Raw genomic sequence first — 22,092 nt, 5'->3', positions numbered from 1 at the left:
TCATTACATATCCTGTGACTACTGTCAAAAATAGTGTCGAAAATGTATCTAATTTCTGTTCAAATTATGTTTATTCTGGGAATAAGTAAAATGTGACATCGCCAAACGCTATGCCTTCAAATGCCTTTAATTGATGAACGCTGTTGCTGTTGAAGCAAAACAGGAGTCTTTGAAAGAGTCGATTTGATATTTTCTTATATAATGAATGGTGATTGTAATGGTGTAATGTCAAGAACTATAAATGTTACGTGAATAAAGTTGTACCAACTACACAGATGCAACAATTACTGATAGAGAATGAGTTTGTTTACGACGACTGAAATTTTAATGACTTAGCATATTGGTGATGAATTATAACCCTTACACTATATAAACTCATTAGATAACATTTATGATCGTGCAATTATTATTACTGAAACAACGCCTTGATATAAAACAGTTACAGATGCAGCACTATCCCTATGATGTATATCTACCATGACCCAGTCTTTCTTCCTTTGCGTGTGTTCCAGATGTAAATTTTTCATTTATTGCTTACCATTTTTTTTTTCGAGATACCAGATCTTTACTGGACCAGCACTAACGAGGTATCAACCATAAAAAGTAACTGACAGTTAGTGTCATAAACTTACTTTATACCACTATTCCATGTCTATCACCCCTGATTTACCCATCAATTCGTTGACCTAGAATAATTTATTACATGTCTTAGGTTTCAAACGGCAGAGCTAGGCCAGCAAAATACGTTTGCTGATATTTTAGAGCACACATGGGTACTTATTGTTGTTGATCGGAAATATACACAAACTGAGACACCGCTTTCACCGTGTCTGGTACCCCTTCTAACACATACAATACAAAAAATGCTGGCGTTTCCAAAAGTATTACATAATATCACTTACGGATGACTTCCTGTATGTCACGAAAACCTTTCAGTAATTCTATAATCTATGTAAAGACACAGTAAGTTTTTATGGTTGAAATGGATAGCTTTTCAACAACGTCTTTTATATTTCATAAAAGTGGTAATTGGCTTAGAGACAATTTTTTTCAACGTTAACGTCAACATTTGAGCCGTGCCATGAGAAAACCAACATAGTGGGTTTGCGACCAGCATGGATCCAGACCAGCCTGCGCATCCGCGCAGTCTGGCCAGGATCCATGCTGTTCGCTAACAGTTTCTCCAATTCCAATAGGCTTTAAAAGCGAACAGCATGGAGCCTGACCAGACTGCGCGAATGCGCAGGCTGGTCTGGATCCATGCTGGTCGCAAACCCACTATGTTGGTTTTCCCATGGTGCGGCTCATTTTAAATACAGATCATCTTTGCACAGTAAATACAGGGACCAATGGTAATATTTCTATGCTTCTTGAAGTGTTGTTATAAGGCATTGACGTGTCCATGCCACACGACGTGTCTCATGGTATACTTTTGGTGAATTGAAATAAGTGAATTGTGATTGGTACAGTATCGTATGAAATTACTTTAAAAAAATATATATATAATATATATTGTACATTTCTAAAGACTTGATCTTACCAGTTTATTATTTTTTTATCCTCTTGCGTAAATACCTCTATGCTTTCAATAACATATATATCCAAGTACAATATTTGTCTCGCTGCAGAATATACTGAACTTTTTTCGGAAGTTTCAGATATTAAATAATCTTACCTTTGCCTTTTAATTCAATACGGTTTTAAATAATTCAAATAAAATTAGGTACCTCACTTTATAGTTTAGACTTAATAACTGAAGGAAACTATCTATTGCACCTCAATCTGTCTTTGTAATTAAAATCTCCATCTCTTTGAGTATCATAAAATAATCTGTTATGATATCAAAGCAACAAGAATGAATAAAATAGCTGTTTTGTTTTGTTTTGTGGGTGTTTTTATGAAATATGTGGGTCATATACCCGGTGGTACAAAGTCTTGATTCCTGTGAAATATCACGCACGTTGTAATCAGACATAACACAAACGCTATAAACAACATCCCCACCTGTCATTATCTGCCGTATCACACATTCTTGTTTATTACTATAAAACACATAAAATCCAAGAAACCCGAGTCCAAACTGTAATAAACGACTAATACATAACATGAGATTTGGAAATTTAGATACCCCAAACGAAGGATCTACTTTTCAGCAATATTGTAGATTGAACAAAAGTCGGTGAATTGAACAAGAGTCGGTTTTCTCGCGCAGGTGACGCCCCAAAGTTAAGTAGAGAAAAAGTGCGAAGTCATCCTAGATGTTTCGATTACCTGTCAAACAGTGTGTTTGTATATCGATAGCAGAAGGTATCCTAACAAGAAATTAGAGGAGGCAACCTGGGTAATTTTGAAACTGGAAAAAGGAAAGAAAAATAACCTGTGGTTTACTTTCTAACGTATTTGAAAGATTTCTTAAAGTTCCATAAGGCTTTAAATTTTATATGAGCCGTGCCATGAGAAAACCAACATAGTGGGTTTGCGACCAGCATGAATCCAGACCAGACTGCGCAACCGCGCAGTCTGGTCAGGCTCCATGCTGTTCGCTTTTAAAGTCTACTGGAATTGGAGAAACTGTTAGCGAACAGCATGGAGCCTGACGCGCAGTCTGGTCTGGATCCATGCTGGTCGCAAACCCACTATGTTGGTTTTCTCATGGCACGGCTCATATCAAAAACAGGTGAAACAACAGTAACTGTCAAAACACGTTGATTAGAAAAGCACTACTTTCGTTCCTGTCCGTGAACTTATAAATATAGAACCATAAATAGAGGTAATGTTGCTACTTGTGAGTAAATGCTAAATGGGAATTGAATTGCGATCTGCCAACGGCAGCTTCTCACAGGTTTTTGTAAAATGTTTTTACGTTTCTTTGTATTCTAGAAGAAATAAATAAACCAGTTAATGAAAATGATATAGACTACATCAGAAAAAAAGGTAAAATGAATGTACATTCCTTTCCTCAAAATACAGTGACGTTAACCAGTTTGGACCCCTTAAAACTACTAATGAACTTGGCAATCAGTCGATTTAGTGACTACAAAAGTGCTGTTTAATCGAACCAGCAGAATAATAATAGATAGATGACTATTTATTTGCATTTGTTTATGTATTAGAAAACTGAAGGTGCATGTCCTGTATGTAATTCAGCACTTTGTCAAAGTTGTCGAGGAGTTAGAAAAGGTTCATTAAGATTTTATTTTTAGCAAAATATAAGTTGAGACAGACGAATATTTGTGTTAGTTAGTTGATACCGATAAGCAAACATCAGAAATAGTTTTTAAGCACCTAAATCGCTTAATGTGATGAAAGAAAAGATTTATTCAAAAGAAATACATAAACTAGAGATTGTCTTGAGTCTCCCGATACCGCTTCATTTAAAAAAAAGACGAATTAATAGATACACTCTGATACAAGAAATAATGTGAACAATTTGTGCTCATTTTCCTCAAATTCTCAAATTTTAAAATCAAATGGCATCTTGTTCGGTAGGTAATGATCTTGCTCGTTGAAATAAACCGTTGCAAATCAGTTGTTACTTTGTTCGATGTTGTTTTCCATCAATACCGTGTGTGACCACCTCGCGCGTTAATTCTTTCGCAACATAATACTAGTATATATAATTCTGACGCGGCACGATTTTCTCCCCTATTAAACAAAAAAGATTGAAAACTTTATGTTATGACTGTGAGTCAATGCAGATTTGGAGCGCCGGTATAAATTACAGACTCCGGTACATACCGGATTAACTAAATTTGAACGAAAATATCATAAATGTATATATTTTGTAACCATGGTGATACTAACCCTAACCTTTAGTCAGTATTTTATGCATATTGTACACTAAATGCATGCGGACATGCAAAAATATGCATATTTTTGCCGTGCGCTACAACTGACAATCACTTTCGGGCATGCGCAGAAGACCGCTCCAAGTCTGCAATGAGTTACATCGTTATGTTATTATGCAACAAATCAAGTTTATTTCAAGTTTATTTCAAGTTTATTCATTTAGTCATGGCATATTACATGCATGAGACTATAACTGTATAACATAACAAATAAAACATCCGTGTGGAATGCATATAGTTGGTTGTTATAAAGTTCATAATTGGAATAAGTAAGTTTTACAATAGATACAAATACTTATATTTACCTTAATGACTAGAAAGGTAACATTTGACAGTATATAGAATATACATATGGATACTACTTACAATACTCTGAATGACTAGAGAAAAAGACTATATATAGTTGTACAAACAACTGACAGGGATTTAGTCATAATAAGCGTTAACAAGTCTAAAATTATGAGGATATGCCAAAATATGTTTTACACGGAGAATGAGTTGTATAAAATAAGGTTTAACAAAGTGTAACATCTAGCTAGCTAAAACACGACATAATGGATTTACAAAAGAGAGCAAGTTTAATAAGTGAAGGTTTGTCACTGCTATTCATAGCTTCTCGAATTTGTAGGTGTTTAGTTATTCAAATAATGCTGTTCCAAATATTTAGTTCTGACATTTACAAATAACTGACATTCCATAACGTAATGATATTCGTCACCGAGACAGTTATTCGAACAAAAACCACACAGTCGCTGTTCTCTTTCAATACCTAAGAACCTGCCTTTTTCAATAGGTAATCTATGATTTGTAGTACGAAACTTACGAAGTGATAAGGCTAAATTTGTAGGTAATATATCAAGATACTCTTCAAAGCAATGTTTCTGCTTAAAAATACGGTACACCAAGCATTTTGAAGAGTCATTAACAGTGCTATTCCAGGACTGCAAGAACTGATCATATAACCTTATTTTTACTAGAGCCTTGAAATGAAATACATTGTCAACTTTTTGATTTATGAAATATTCAGACAATCCTAGTTCGTTCAAACAATTTCTAACATATACAATCCATGGAGAGCTAAAAGTACCTGTATTATGTAAAGTTAACATTGTTCTATATAGGATTCCACAAATCTTGTTATTCTTTGCGTTCAATATCTTACTCCAGTAACATAATAATCTTACTTTAATAAGCAAAGTTATGGGTTTAATACCCAGTTCACCGTATAACATAACATTTGGAGTAGAAGATTTAAGTCTAAACAAAAATTTACAGTATTTAAGTTGAAACTGTTCAATTATCTTAATATTTTCAAAACCCCATACTTCCGATGCATATAGTAATATTGGCGTTACTGTTGCATCAAACAAATGCTGTTGTAAAGAGAACGGCAAGTTCAGTTTACCGACTTTGGCAATCAGAGCAAACATTGCTTTTCTGGCCTGATCAACTAAAAGTTTTTTAGTTTTCAAAAAGTTACCATTATAACTGAATTTCACACCAAGATAAGAAAATTCATCTACAATATCAAGTTCACTATTATCGTAATAGAATTTATACTGATTCCTCTTGCGTTTTGACCTGCTGAACACAACAACTTTTGTCTTACCAGCATTAACTTGTAGACCCCACAATTTACAATATTGGTGCATAGCATACAAAGCATTCTGTAGTTCTAAGTGATTTTCAGCAAGTATAACAGTGTCATCTGCATATAACAGTAAGAACAATCTGAGGCAAACTTCCACTTCATCATCACTTAAACAATCAAAAGTAGTTTTGCACAGGGAGGACAGACCTTCAAAATTTACAGACATATATTGAGTAAGATCATTTAAAAATAGAGAAAAAAGGACAGGAGACAAATTTTCACCCTGTCGTACACCAGTGTGACTAGAGAAAAAATTTGACAGAGTGCTGTTAACTTTAACACACGATTAAGCAAGCGAATACATATTATGTATGATTTTCAAACATTTACCGTCTATATATTACAGGACAACAACTTATGCCAGAGTGCTGTACGATTCACAGAATCGAACGCTTTCTTGTAATCAATAAAAGCACAAAACAATGTATTTTTCTTAGCAAGATAGAAGTCTACAATAAGTTTCAGTGAAAACACAATCACAATCATAACGTCATAACGTCAAATCTCATAGCGGATGTACAAAACAATATTTGTTAGCGCGCTAGAATTGCAATAATTTATATCAAACAGTGATTTTCTCTTGAATAAAATCATTGTTTGTATTTCATATACGTCCCTTTCGCATCTGAACTCCGAACAATGACTTTATTCAACAGCAAATTTCCGTATGGGATATGTTATTTCTAACAGTTTTATGCATTTGTATTATTATGATATCTCATCACATGCATTTCCTTAAAGTCCCAGCAGACTTTTAATTTTCTGTTAAAAAGAAATACAGATAAAGCAGCTCTATAAAAGGAGAGCATGCTGGAATAACACGACTGTTCTTATTGAATATGAACATGCACGGTCAAAGCCATAAAGGGATGTAATCAAGGCAATGTATTTTATGAAAATTTCTACTATGTCCAACAAATACTGTAACTTTTAACAAATAAATGAAAATAAAACAATCGTAATGAATAGGTTTTAATAAGGAATTGATATAGTTTGTGTTCAAAGTATAAATGTGACAGCCACTTTGTATACGAAGTCATAATGACCCTCTAACCATTACCCTGCTTAATTTCTAAAATGGACTGGTCCATCATTCAATTTGGGCAGCATCACTTATCATTTAAAGGGGTGTTCATTGAAAATTTACTGACTGAATAGCAAACATTGCAGGCTTAGGGTTAAAACTCATCACAAGACGTATGTGTTCTCAGGCAATTTTGTCCGATATTCCTCTGTCAAGTCCTTTAATTTCAATCTTACAAAACACAACAAAGGTTTTCTTTATTTAATCTCTATTTATCAACGGCATGATACAGTTTCAGGTACAAACATTGCTTGCATCCAAATTTTAAGGTTATTTCACTTGAATAATGAAAGGTCATAAATTCATGTAATGTCATCTTCTTCTCTTTTTTCTTATTTTAAGTATATGCGCATGATATTTACCTAACCCTAGCTTTAAGCAATTAAATGCTCAAAACTATGCAGTTAATTTAAAAGAAAATTACCTTTAGAGAAATTTGTTCCCAGGTTAGTAGAGCGTTCTCACATAATAACATTGCAATAAATTATCCGTCTCTGCATTTCAATTAAGCTATTTAAACAAATCTAAATGCATTTAAAATATGCTTTGTTGGCTAAAGAATTTACACTGCCCAAAGAAAGAAAACTGTAATGTTTTGCTACCATAAATAATTAGATATTTGCATCAGAAATACTATTTACAATATTTACCGGTGCCCTGTGTTACTTGCAGCAATAATATAATATAAAATATATTAATTGACTGTGTAAGTATTACGTTACTTAGAAAGCTTGTGTGTATGTCAGTTAAACTTCGGTAGAGCAGTATATTTAATTACAGGTAATTAATTATATCTAAAAGGAAGACACGTATTCAATCTTCACAAACAGTAATACTTGTATCATTTATTACAGACATAAATGTAATTATTGATCGACTCTTGCAAACAGGTAATGTTTTTGAATTACTGAAATATATTAATATGACTGCCGTAAAAGTTTTTGATTCGTGATCGTGAATGTGTCATCTTTATTTGGTAGGACCAAGGGGCTTGCTTTACCCTGCATGACACCCTATTGATGAAAGTTAGCAGTTGCGTTTAGTATGAAAAATATGAAAGATATGACCAGTGACCCCACCAGCTGAAGACCTGGAAAACATGACATTGATACAACCCAAATGCATTGTTCTACAGCATTTAAAATTATTTTACAGTCATTATCTTGCACTCTGTACAGAAATATTTAAAAAGGGGATAAGGGACCCGACTTGAACACATTTTGTAAGGAAAAACTAGCCGAGATTTGGCTTTATTGCCTTTGTTGAGATGTTTTAAAGTTAAATTTGTTATCCCCGTTGCGGCGTTATATTTGGTCTTCTGTAATACAGTCTTTAGAAGACGCTTTTCAATACTTGGGGTATTCTGTGCTTCCGGGATATCTATCTCTATGTCAGAAAAAGTAGCCAATGTATATTTTTATATCAAATACTGACCTATATGGAGCCAAACATTTTGTTAAAAATATCTGCTTGATCGAACTGGACAGAACACCATCAGCCAATGCTTAATAATAAAATAATTTCCAAACTATGAAAAGCAAGTGGAGAAGTCACATTCTAAGAACGCAGAAATCTGTGGAAGTTTATATAACTAACAACGAGGACTACACAAGCAAAATGAATTATCAAAGTGGGGACAAATGTCAAACTAAACATATACACAAAGGGGACAACACAAACAAAATGAACTATCAGAGTGGGGACAAACGTCAAACTAAACATATACACAAAGGGGACAACACAAACAAAATGAACTATCAGAGTGGGGACAAACGTCAAACTAAACATATACACAAAGGGGACAACACAAACAAAATGAATTATCAAAGTGGGGACAAAAGTCAAACTAAACATATACACAAAGGGGACAACACAAACAAAATGAATTATCAAATTGCGGACAAAAGTCAAACTAAACATATACACAAAGGGGACAACACAAACAAAATGAACTATCAGAGTGGGGACAAACGTCAAACTAAACATATACACAAAGGGGACAACACAAACAAAATGAATTATCAAATTGCGGACAAAAGTCAAACTAAGCATATACACAAAGGGGACAACACAAACAAAATGGACTATCAAAGTGGGGACAAATGTCAAGCTAAAATATAAACAAAGGGGACAACACAAACAAAATGAACTATCAGAGTGGCGACAAACGTCAAACTAAACATATACACAAAGGGGACAACACAAACAAAATGAACTATCAAATTGCGGACAAAAGTCAAACTAAGCATATACACAAAGGGGACAACACAAACAAAATGGACTATCAAAGTGGGGACAAACGTCAAACTAAACATATACACAAAGGGGACAACACAAACAAAATGAACTATCAGAGTGGGGACAAACGTCAAACTAAACATATACACAAAGGGAACAACACAAACAACATGAATTATCAAATTGCGGACAAAAGTCAAACTAAGCATATACACAAAGGGGACAACACAAACAAAATGAACTATCAAAGTGGGGACAAAAGTCAAGCTAAAAATATAAACAAAGTGGACATCACATCTGTTATTTCAAATGCTTGTTTTTGCCCTTTGTGCATCTTCAATGATGACTTTTCCATCTATATCAGAACCGCATATGACTTTTTCATAGATATAATTAAGCAAATACTTAAGTTTGTTATATCGCGCTTAAACAGAAATATTATATTTGCGTGACTGAAATAAGTACTGCAGACACATACTGCTAAATATAGTATAATTTAGCTATAAATACATTGTTCTAGAAAAAATCAACATTAAATAACAATAACTTAAACAATAGCACGATTTTCAAATAACAGACTTAACTAAGTAATTACTAAAGTTTTTTTCGTGAAATTGGGGCCAGTAGTAAAAACTTGTTGACATAATATTTTCGCAAGACGTCCTAATAAATTACGCAAAAATATTGTACAGAAGGAAGTATTAAAACCTTTGAAACGCTTTTGAAATAATGGATAAAAATCATCATTCCTCTTGCCTTTTTTCCAATATCTAACGCTTCTTTTTACCAACATTTTTTTTTCTTCAGTGTCATATGTAAATTCTTTGCCAAACTTTGCGGATTACAGAAATAAATAAAATGGGTTGCTTGAAAAGACGCCTTATTTCAATACAGGGCCAAAAGTGTATATTCTCCAAAATAAAATTTGAACGAATGATAATTCTTTAGATGTCAAATACAGTACATACAGATTTTGTCGCGCGTGGGACAAAATTCTCTAAATTTAAATTTTCCTCCATTCCGTCTCCGTTATTTTAGTATTTTCAAACAAATTTGCGCATAATATCCGGAAATGACTCTCTGTTAACGTTGCAGACGACATGTGTGCAATGTTCCGCCTCAAACGGAAACACAGACGTATCTTCACAGAGGGCTTGATGCAAAAGTAACATGAGATATTGAAATTTTGACCGATCAATACGAATAATGACGACTCTTTTTAATCACCTTTTTTATATTTTTTAAATAGTATTGCATCATGACATTCGACAATCTTAGACGTTTATTTTGATATGTAACAATAATATGATTTTAAATCGTTTGTTTTCTATGAAATGCAAAATGAACAACTATGTGAGCATATTTCAAGATTTGACGTTACGTCTGAAAAAATTTCACTCCGACTTTGGGCGAGTTGCTTTAAAGGATCACCTACAGCATGACGAATTAAATCGAATGTCCTTGCACACAAAATAATTCGGCTGAAAATTATAATTATACTCATTTATAAACTCCGGTAATTTCAAATGGCAAATGAAACGTTCATAATTCATACTGGCTTTCAAATTTTATATCGAATGTAAACTAAAAAGAAATAATGTATAAACTACCAAAAAGATGAAAAGAAATACATAATGAGCTTATAAGAAACTGAAATTAACAAGAAGTAAAGCTGTTAAAAGTAAAGATAAGCAAATATTTTAGCATGATGTTACAACATTTAGAATACATTAAATGTATTTAAGAATAAATGATCGATAAAAGAACATATTTAAAATGAATCGTACTTTAATGGTACGGGCAACAAACTCAAACATTTAGATTAGTTAATTAATGACACGAGCACAGCGACATACTCCAACATTTAGATCAATGGCACGGTCAAAGCGACATACTCCAATGCGTTATCTCCCGACATAAATTCAAAACTATGCAGTTATCAGTAAGTCAGTGCATTCTTGACAATCTTGTTTAATTTAACCGGCGTTTCGTGAAATTGACACAAGCAGCCTGACATAACCCTGAGATTAGCCTTACTCCTCCTAACTATGATAATGATAGGCGTATCTGTTCTAAGTCATAAGGTTAGCGAGGGATTAATATTTCAGGGCAGATTGTTTGAATATTTCTCACACCCGTTTTTTTTCTGGACTTTTATCTCTGGCGGCATTTTCTTTACTCTTTTTACTGGTTTGTTAATACGTGGTTGAGGGAAAATTACTATGCATTACGCTTTTGACATAAACGCCATGCTTTACCCTACCAGCACTTTGTTCGTCGACATAAAACTGTATGCTTTGGAAAAAATGGAGTCCATTCATCATAATATCTATAACAGAATGGACGTGAGGGTCGGTACACGTTTCATTACCTCTCATAGGCAGAATCAGTCAAACCAAATCAGATATTGCATTGCTTGATTTTCTTCCAAATGATCATAAAGATTTAATTACATTCACAGACAAATCTTTTCGTATGTGCCGTGTGGCGGCCGTAAAAGTCTTCACGATCTACTTGGACTTTGTAATTTTATGTTTTCTGGTCATTCATTTTAATCATCCGTGTAACAGAAATTCACGCTGGAAGGCGTGTGCATTTCATTACCTCTCATGCAAAAACCCAATCAAACCAATGCTGCTATTAACTGCTTGGTTGCGTTCTCCACAGGATGTCCTAAAATATCTAATGTCATTAAATACCACGCCTTATTCTATTAATTTTATCCTAATGACATTAAATACATTGCCTTACTCCTTGACATTATCTCTCTGATATTAAGCCAATTAAAATTGCATCCAGTGTATTGTATTAAACTTGAAAAATAGTATACGTTTAAATCAGTTTGTTTATGCTAGTATTTTCATAATCTAAAACAAAAGCAGCCAAAACAACAACCATTGCTCCATGGTGTGGCCGCGAATTACTTTTGATATTTCTAGAATTTATAATATCACGATCAAGACCAAACCATTCGGCACATTTGTTTGGTCAATAATGATGCTATATATGATGAAATACATCGATATGCAGTCCAGGAAGCACCTATTTACTATATATTGATTATATAGTAAATGGGTGTTGGATTTATTTTGTGTCCTGGACTGTCTGTTGATGTTTTTATCATATATAGCATCATTTAATATTGACTAATCTAATGTGCCGAATACCTATGATCAAGATACCACGTATATGTTAAAAAGTAAGAAAACCCTGATACACAAAATGTTCCCTTAAAATGTAGCGTGATTCAGTTCAAATATTTTGTAGTATTAAATGTCAATATTATGGATATATAAACTTAAGAATTTGGCATGGGTTAACCAATATATAAAATACTTCCTTTCATATAACAGATGAAAAAGTCTAAGGGGCTCGTAATTTTTTTTATTTATTGTTTTCTCCAATTAATTAGGCTAAGTGTATAATAGTAAAATATAAAAAAAATATTTAAAAAAAAGCAATTTAGTTAAATGTACATTAAGACTTGCTTTATTCCTGATTTTATGGGATGTATAAACTTAAGTAAAAAGCACTAGTAAGAATAAAACATAAATAAATACAGAATAGATCTATTATAAATGAAAATAAAATAATGTATATAACTCACGGAAACTGTGATGAGTCCACGGGGAACGCCGCCAGAATTCACGAATTTAAATCAACACACTTTGAAAATATGAAGTCCAATACTTTGTCAATGTTAAATATTATGATATTTAATTTTATACCAGACGCATATTTTTACGTAGTGTCGTTTTTGTCATACCGAACTATTTATATATCTTTTAATCACAGCTTGAAAACTTCCATATACAGTCAGAATTTAGTTATGATTAATCAACTGTAGAAATATATAGTCAGGACTTTTCCCGTATTGCGTTCCTCACATTCCGGAAATTAAATGCAAACACCGTACATACAAAAGCCGAGCCATTCATCTTTCATGAAGTAGCTTTTAAAAGGTAACATGTCTACCCCGCAAGTAAAAGGTGTATTTAAGGTAACGTGGTGCAATAATGTGAATTGACGGGTGTTCTTTTCTTCATTTGTTAAAGTTTATTTATCCTATAACCCACGAGAGCGTGAAAGCCGCACACATGATTACATCTGACAGAGACAAATTTTATCATACCGTAGTAAATTGCTTGGTCATCTTAATATGTACTCTATGTTGTTTCATATATACCTAGCCAAGATTTTTAATTACTGTAAACATTCACATTACATTAGTTAATTTAAATAGGTCAAAGACGAAACGCAAAGAAGCTATTTTTAAAATTGATAAATAAAGCGAGTTACAAATATATATCAAATGAAAACCATACTACATTTTTTCATTTTATTTTTGTAAAGGCCCTCAATAAAATAAATTCTGGTCAATAGGCCACAGTAAAGAAAATCTTATTAATACAGTTATCTCATCTATGAAAGTTCACATGATGAAGCATTCTGGTAATACTAGTATTTTATCATGTTTTCGTTTTCATTTGAAGCTTCCCTGCAATGACCTCTAGCAAGATACACACTAAAGGTCATTAGTTTTGAGCTAATGAAATCCAGATTAACGAGATATTTGTGTTACATTTAAACAGATACAACATATGCTTTGAGTCTTTCTGTTGAACATGATTTTGTCGCTAATCACATCATTTAATTTTTTATCAACGAATGAAACTTCGATCAGGGCTGTTATATTTCGATCTTCTCAGATCGTTCAGCACGACTTTTATATTGTGTTATTGGTACTGTTTAGTTTCTTAGTTTGAACATTTCGGCCTGGGTGGTTCCAATACTCCCGCTTTCATAGCTTCGGGTATAGTATAATCACCCCTTGGATATGGTGCCTGTTTTTTAATTTGGCAGTTCCTGTGATATGCAGGCTCCATAACCTCAGATCCCCTTTCTAAATTCCAGTTTGTTTAGTTCTGCTCATTGTTTTCTCGTGTAGGGCAAACCGATCATTTTAACTGGGGGCCCATACGCCGCTTTTTCATGGAATTACATGCAAATGTATCATTGAAGGTTCCATGTGCACCACCGTATGAACACATCTGCGGATGTCTCTAAATTATTTTTGTACTTGTAGCATGTGTAAATGTTGAGTTCTGCTCAACCCGGGGCTAGAGGGCGTGGTCGGTAGCATGCATTTCCACTACCGTCCATGAACAGGCTCAATCAAACCGAGCCTGCAACATTTTCGTTTTTGTTGTGTTGAGCGACCTGTGGAGTTTCAACTTTTTCTATTGTGTAGATGATCAGTAAGTCAAGATAAATTCTGTTAAATAAGGCTAACAATATCGATGTCATTGCCAATGGTTTAGATTTATATTAATCATGGTCTTATACATATGAAAATATGCGACAAAAAAGAGATACTTTAATATAGTTTTTTCAGCTTCCCTCATATTGATGGAGATGTTTCACAAATCACATCTTATAATGTTTCTATTTGACAGTAAATAAGATCCGCCACAGTCGGTTGTAATGTTGATGACTTTAATCTCTGTAATTGCACTATTACCAAAACACTTCTTTAGCAGAACCACCGTTATCATAAATTTCGTAAAATAGAAAAAGTGGAAACTCCACAGGTCGCTCAACACGACAAAAAATAATAATCGTTTGTTAATTTTTATTGTAAGTGATTGAATTCTAAAGTAATCAAAACTCTACTGCGACAAGGTATTTCATATTCTTTTACTCAGGGAGGTGTGATTCAGAAACCATAAAAATTCTCGATATCCATTTTAGACCATTAATTATTGAAATCACCAAACGTTTCGTTGCAAGAGACTTTGATCTGTTATTCTGAGACACACTACATGTTTGTGTGTAGCGGGGAAGCGCTTTTTTTACAGTTAATCATTATGCTCTCCAGATGACAAGACGGTTGGGTGCTCCAGTAGCAAGTAGCCCTTAAAGCCGCCCCTTCCATCACTTGTTAAATATTTTTCCCCTGTCCTGCTTCATACTTCCCCTAATATGGTGTTTTTATTGGAGTTCTTGCTTCTGTAAAGTCATAGAGTATTTAAGTTAACGGTTCCGTCAGATCTGATTTATATATATATATATAATATACATGAGCATATTTGTGTTTCAGAATGTATTCCTATGTCACATGTAAGGGATTCATCTTGCAAAAGTCATTTTATTGGCACTGTCTTGAAATACATGACCATGCTATTGGTTAATATGTGATTTTTGGCGCCAGTAAACTAGTTTAAACTCCCCAGCGGCACTTTTTGCCACTGACCTTTCCTTGTTGTGTTCCTTCTTCATGCATGTTTCTGTCTGTTAATTACTTTTATGTTATTGTATTTATGTGTGCATGTGCCAAACCGCTTTGTACGTGTGTACATTCACATATTAAATGTACACACATTTCTTTGCGGTTTGTTGTATAGGCGGCCGCGTTCAGGGAATATGCTTTTTTTCTGTTGGGCCTTTGTTCTTGTCTTTTTAATTACAGCTGTGGCCAGCATCTTCTCCGTATAACTTATGGCATTAAGTGTTAGATGTTACGATCAAATCTAGGACTTCCCCAATACACATTGGTAAAGTGTAGCACACAAGTCTTCTTCTTCTTCTTGGCGTTCACGGTAGCACACAATTAATTAACAACATCTTTTGATACAATATGATTGTATAATTTAATGCAAAGGCAGCTGCATGCTTATCTGATGTAATATTTTCAAAGTACTGAAGATATTTAGAATATATTCAGATATCTGTGCAAACTTTCTTACTGCACTTCTAGCGATTGCTATATTAGAGCAACTGAAAATCTAGGTTACTAGTTCAGAGTGAAAGAACATTCTGTATCTTTGTAATTAAATAAAGGGTGGCCGGCATACGTTTTCTACCAAATTTAAATTAAAGTATCGTCTGCAACCTCGTATGCTCAGATGAGTATGTGTCCTACAAATCAGTTGTGTATATTGATTGAACTAAGTAACAAGTCCGCGTCTTAATGAGTATTTTAACCACCTTTAAGACACGATAAAAATATGTATAACACCATTTCTTCTGACAGGGGAAGTATTTTATCAACTAAGTTACTGGTCTTTTTCAAAGGGACCGACATACTATATAAGATTCAAGGTATATGTGACAAGTTTACATCATAATTTTAACAACTGTTAATATATCTTACATTCCTTTATTTGATATTCATTTCTTCCTCACAAGTATATGATGTTGCAACGAGACACACTACTCGTACATTCCGTGTATTTTTCAGTCATTAGGTTTAACATCACTTCGACGTTTTAAGAACATGGTTGGGGCTGAACAGTGAGGTTTGGCGCAAGTAAACTAGTTTCAACTTCCAAGTAGTGTTTTTGCCACAGAGTTTTCCATGGCGGCACCCTGTTATGTTCTTTTTGCATTCATGTTTGTGTCTAGTTGTACCATGTACTTCCCTTGGTGGCTGCTTTTGTGTGTGTAAAGCGTCTATGAACGCGTTTGTCGTGAAAAGGGCACTATATAAATCTGGTAAAATATAATATATATTTCAAGTGAATAAATGCTCAGTATGCTCCTTTTGTTGCATTTTCACTCCTTGTACGGAGAATCAGAGCACTCGTAAGTTTGCAAGGTGAACATAATTAATTGTATTAACCCTTCACATTCAGTAGACGACATAAGGTCCGTCTTTCTCAACAGAATGTGCTGAAACAATCTATTTACATTGCATTACTACCAAACGGCGGCTTTCATGGAATTGCACTCTATTGTATCTTCGAAGGTGAAGGTTTCATGTTCACCACCGTATGAATACATCTGCGGATGTCTCTAAATTGCATTTTGAAACTCATAACATGTGCAAATGTTGAGTACTTAGAGGGAGTGGACGGTAGCATACATTTCCACGTTCATAACCAGGCTCAGTCAACTGAGCCTGCATTACTTTCACTTTTGTCGTGGACGACAAGTAGAGTTTCACTTTTTGTTGGATTTTGACTCAATTTTTGTGCGTTAAACACCGTCACTTTTGACATGTCATGAACTTTTTAACTGAAATTTTCAGCTAACCTATGGACATATTGTTTTCACATATACAGTTAATTCACTGTCTTTCCTCATAGTAAAACAGCTTAATTGGTGTAAGGAATCTTCTTTCAACACTTTTTATTCACTCTTTGTAATATTTCTCAGATGTTTGCTATGGTGGTGATAGTAAGCCCATTTTGAATACGCCCATGTCTTCATTGCGTTTACTAATAAATCTACCATGAGTTGTGGATAAGGAAATCCCAAACGAATTTGAGATATTTGTCAAAAAACGAGCTTTGCTGAGTTTATGGACATTTCACAATCTGATGATGGTATTTTCATATCACCACAACTATACTTGCGTGGTAGATTTATTTTCCACCTTTTATTCAGCTACATACCTATTAATCATTCACATTAACGGCTTGGTGTGTTTTTGTAAATAACATCCCCATAACATTCAGGTTTCGATAAGATACGTAACACATCAATTGTTTTGCATTTGTCTACCCTAAAAGCGAAAATATACAATAGCACGACAAATAAAGTTTGCAAACATACTGCAGCTCCGAAATCACAATAACATTGTACACGGTAAAATATTGTTTTTTGAAATTTCATTTATTTTATAGCTAAAATATGTCTGCAGATTTTCGAGATTATTTTATATTTTGCGAGGTAACGACAAAATATGACAAAAAAATGTAAACATGTTTTGTATATGATACCTGTAATTGCCAAATTGGATGTATTCATTTTTGTTGTAAAAGGAAATTGTAATACCTGTGAGATGACGGGGTATTCTAATACCTGTGCCCTGCGTATATACAAATGTATCAACATTGTTCTGCTAAGTACATTTTTGTACTTTTGTTTCAATAAGGGAGGAAAAGATTACAGTTAAAGGCGTACGCTAGAATTCCCTGTATATGAGATGGGCGAAAATTTTCCCAATAACAGAATTTCTTTAAACTTTGGATATTGAAGGACAATCATCTAAAAAACAAAAAAAATGCAATAAAAATCATAGGTCACCGGATTCGAAAAAGAATTATCTGCCCTTGAAAACGTCATTTTTGCGGGAAATGCCGTTTTCAAGGGCAGATAACTCTTTTTCGATACCGGTGACCTATGATTTTTATTGCATTTTTTGTTTCTTAAATGATTGTCCTTCAATATCCAAAGTTCGAAGAAATTCAGTTATTGGGAAAATTTTCGCACCAAATTCTAGCATACGTCCTTAAAAGCGTGAAAGGCTCATAATGCCATTATTCATAATGTGGCTGCCACATTTTCTATCATGATCATAAAATATATTAATTATGTCTCCCACTACACAGTGGTGTGGGAGACATATTGATTTACTCCTGTCTGTGTGTTTATCTGTCTGTCAGTCTGTCACAAATCTTGTCCGCACTCTAAGTCGAACATTTTTCATCCGATCTTCATCAAACTGAAATAAAATGTGTTTGCCAATAAGTCCTCGGACAAGTTCGATCACTAGCTAAATCGGCCCAGGCACTTTTGAATTATGGCCCTTGAATTACTGATCGGAATCATTCCAACCACTTTGAATCACTAAATGATTAGGCAGTTGTGGGAGACATGCGCTTTTCTCAAAAGCAGCTCTAGTTTCTTGTTAAATTACATTTTCAATAATTGTTTTCTCCATTTTTTGTCAAAAGTTTAAATGTTGATTAGCATAGTACAAAGTTTAATTGAATGCACTATTTATGATTACCTCCCTTTACAGCTCTTAAAACGTATACCTATTTTTAGAAATGATATTTTCATAAATATTTTACCGTGATAATAAGGTAGCAGATGTCGGTTTTTTCTAGTATTTCGGACTGCCGAGCGATGTGGCCCAGTCGGACGGCTTCTGATATCTTACGAGATGCAGCCCTGAAAATAAAAAGATACCTGTTTACATCTTACTTGAAGAAGAAATAAAATACATAGTAAACTTCATACAAAGCATAGATTTTTAAATCCACAAGCCACCTGAAAGATAATTTCAGCCCGCGAAAATACATGACATTTCAGCCCAAATTAGCCTTATCTCCAACTGGCCTTAAGATGTTAGGGGAAATGATAGAGCCAAATGGCCACTTGCACTCTGTACTCAGTTTCAAGTATTACTTGCAGAGCTGGACAAAAATACCTGTCAACCGATTACTTTTTTTACTATTTTCAACTGTGTGAGGCCTATATGACATTTGATGCATGAAGGGGGCAATTAGCCGGATATGCCTCCGTGGTCCGCTCGAATGTAGTCCATATCAATATATAGTGCAATTTTCCCGCCTAGAAAAGGCCATTTTCATGCCAGATATAAGCTTTATTGATGCTTGATTGTAAAAAGGAATGTCCGCAGATGATTTTAAGCTTCTTTATATGCTTCAAAAGTTGATTTGAAGCTGCCTTGTAAAATGAAAGTGAAAGTAGGTATTTCCTGATGTCTACCTACGCAATATTAGCGTTTTCATCACCTGTCACAGTCACGTGACCATGGTTTCACTGCATTATGGTCAACCCCATATTTTTTGGGTATATTTTGATTGCCTAAAGACATAGGGTAGTCTCGCAGGAAGTGAAAGGCTAGAAATCTTGATAAAAATATGTAATAAGTTGTTAATATTATATAGAGAATAGAAGCGGAGGCATTTAATACCTTCATACTTGACAGTTCACGAGACGCTCAGTGCTGATAGTGGTATATACGCATTTCAAGCAGTTATTTGAAAATGATGCCATCAAGCTTACATTCGCATCTGCCAGAATTTCTGCAACATACCATTCTTAAACTTGTTAATCACAAACTCACATCAACAAATATTTCAAACATCAAAACAGCCTTCACTTCAAGGTTTTATCTCTAATGACAGATTTTGACCCTGGCCAATTCGAATTTGTGGCTGGAAACTACCAACTGCTACCTAACAAGTTTGCGTACTTTTAACAGTTGTACTTTTGATGATACTGACTACAATATATTTCCCCTTTAGCACAATTTTACGTGCTATATTTTTCAACCGTAAAATTGTAATATTATCTATTTTGCGGTGAAATTTCGTTTTCTAACACCTACATAAACCACATTTATGTTTACTGTCATCATTAAACCGTTAACGAGACTTTTATCTTCTTTTTTTTTAGATATACTTACTTTACTTATGTTATGTTTACACAATTTTTTTATGTTTTTCTAGTAAGAACTTTTTTTATACCAAAAATGTAGAATTGTATTTAATGTTTCGTTTTACTATTTTGTGTAAAAGCACGAGTCTGCCGTGTTTACTTGTTTCGGCTGAATATTACAGAATCGAGAGTCACTGTATAAATATAGGATTTGAGCAGTCTGCAAGCGTTGCATACTAAATCTTAACTTTGTATGCAAATAAAAACCTGTAAAATGCGATAACACACTCTTTCTCAGTTTTGATAGATTTGAATTCATTACTTCGTGGAATGAATTCAATAAAAAATAGTTTAACTTGCTACCTTTCTTTAAAACGCACGAGTCTATGTTTAAGGAACATTAACTTAAGAAATCAGTTTTGTCGAGTGTACCATTAGGCAAATTTTTCGTTTAATTTAGGCTGATATTTCGCTCTTAAACAACTAAAAGATAAAAAGAACTTATTTAAAAGCTAGAAAAAAGCAAATCAAAACCAAATAAAGACTCTTTTATGCAAAAGATTACATTTAATTGGCGGTAAAACTAGCTGGGGGTTTAATGTGTGTTTGATTATTTTTTGTCTCCGTGTTAGAGAAACGTAGTCTTCAACTTTTCTATAAAACAAACATGGATATTATTCTTAGCGGGTGGTAACAGATCTAGAGAAAGTAAATATGCGTTATTTTCAGTAATGTTATAATGATGCCTACTTAATACAAGTTTGAAAAGATCTTATAGCATATCTGCTGTTCACATTAAGTGTGTTTGTTTTAAGATGGAATGATCCGTATAATACCATTTAAATATCGTAAATTGAAAGTCAGCTTGTGGGAGTACTATGTTGACGGGACATGTCTATAATTCTTACAAAACGTGTAAATTCCTTTTTCTTTCGACCACTTTTGTGTTTTAAAGTATGTAAGTATATAGATGGTTAACTTACTTATACAGAATAATTTAATTTTACTTAAAGTGTTAACCGTTTTATTCCCCGCTTTTTCAAATATCAGCTCTAAAATGAAATTTAGAATGGAAAACAGACTGAAAAGCGTACTCGCTTGTAATGATGTGCGGTAGGAACTCTTTTCATTTAACTATTTTAGAGAACAAGACACAATTTTTTTTTTAATCTTTTTTATGCTAAACACGTTTTTATTTGAAGGACATTGTGTCGAAGAGAAATAACAAACTGAAAACCATTCGATTTGAACACCTCGTGTGTTTACCTCCCGAACGACAGACCGTACGAACTGCCTGTAATGATACTCAGAGCCGAGGAACGTTTCAGTATGCGCCTGTGTATACTTGACAAGGAACGTTTCAGTATGCGCCTGTGTATACTTGACAAGGAACGGTTCAGTATGCGCCTGTGTATACTTGACAAGGAACGGTTCAGTATGCGCCTGTGTATACTTGACACGGAACGTTTCAGTATGCGCCTGTGTATACTTGACAAGGAACGGTTCAATATGCGCCTGTGTATACTTGACAAGGAACGGTTCAGTATGCGCCTGTGTATACTTGACAAGGAACGGTTCAGTATGCGCCTGTGTATACTTGACACGGAACGTTTCAGTATGCGCTGTGTGTACTGACGAACGTTTCAGTATGGTTGTGTAACTTGACAGGACGGTTCAAATGCGCTGTGTATACTGACAAGAACGGTCAGTATGCGTCTGTGTATACTTGACAAGACGGTTCAGTATGGTTGTGATACTTGACAGGAACGTTCAGTATGGTCTGTGTATACTGAAGGAACGTTCATATGCTGTGTATACTTTCGGAAGTTTCAGTATGCGCTGTGTATACTTGACAAGGACGTCAGTATGCGCCTGTTATACTTTACACGGAACGTTCATATGCGCTGTGTATACTTGACAAGGAACGGTTCATTATGCGCTGTGTATACTTGACAAGGAACGTTTCGGTATGCGCTGTGTATACTTGACAAGGAACGTTTCAGTTGCGCTGTATACTTGACACGGAACGTTCGGTTGCCCTGTGTATACTGACAGACGTCGGTATGCGCTGTGTATACTTGACACGGAACGTTTCGGTATGCGCCTGTGTATACTTGACAAGGAACGTTCGTATG

The 22,092-nt window shown here is 34.2% G+C and overlaps 2 protein-coding genes across 6 annotated transcripts in view; one reads left to right on the top strand and one right to left on the bottom strand.

Moving 5' to 3' along the window:
• LOC123531186 (atrial natriuretic peptide-converting enzyme-like) overlaps nucleotides 1-12,774 on the bottom strand; it is a 79,450-nt gene extending 66,676 nt beyond the window's left edge. For both annotated transcript variants that reach the window (XR_008366156.1, XM_053517905.1), the window contains exon 1: nucleotides 12,429-12,774. The gene's annotated coding sequence lies outside the window, so the exon portion shown is untranslated. The remainder of the gene's footprint in view (nucleotides 1-12,428) is intronic.
• The window catches only part of LOC123531398 (fibrillin-1-like), a 126,480-nt gene that overhangs the window by 10,682 nt on the left and 93,706 nt on the right, over nucleotides 1-22,092 (top strand). The window lies entirely within an intron of this gene.

Source organism: Mercenaria mercenaria, chromosome 11, assembly GCF_021730395.1.
Source record: "Mercenaria mercenaria strain notata chromosome 11, MADL_Memer_1, whole genome shotgun sequence".
Lineage (NCBI taxonomy): Eukaryota > Metazoa > Mollusca > Bivalvia > Venerida > Veneridae > Mercenaria > Mercenaria mercenaria.
Note: the sequence above shows the minus strand (reverse complement) of the source record. Positions and strands in the feature narration are given on the sequence as shown.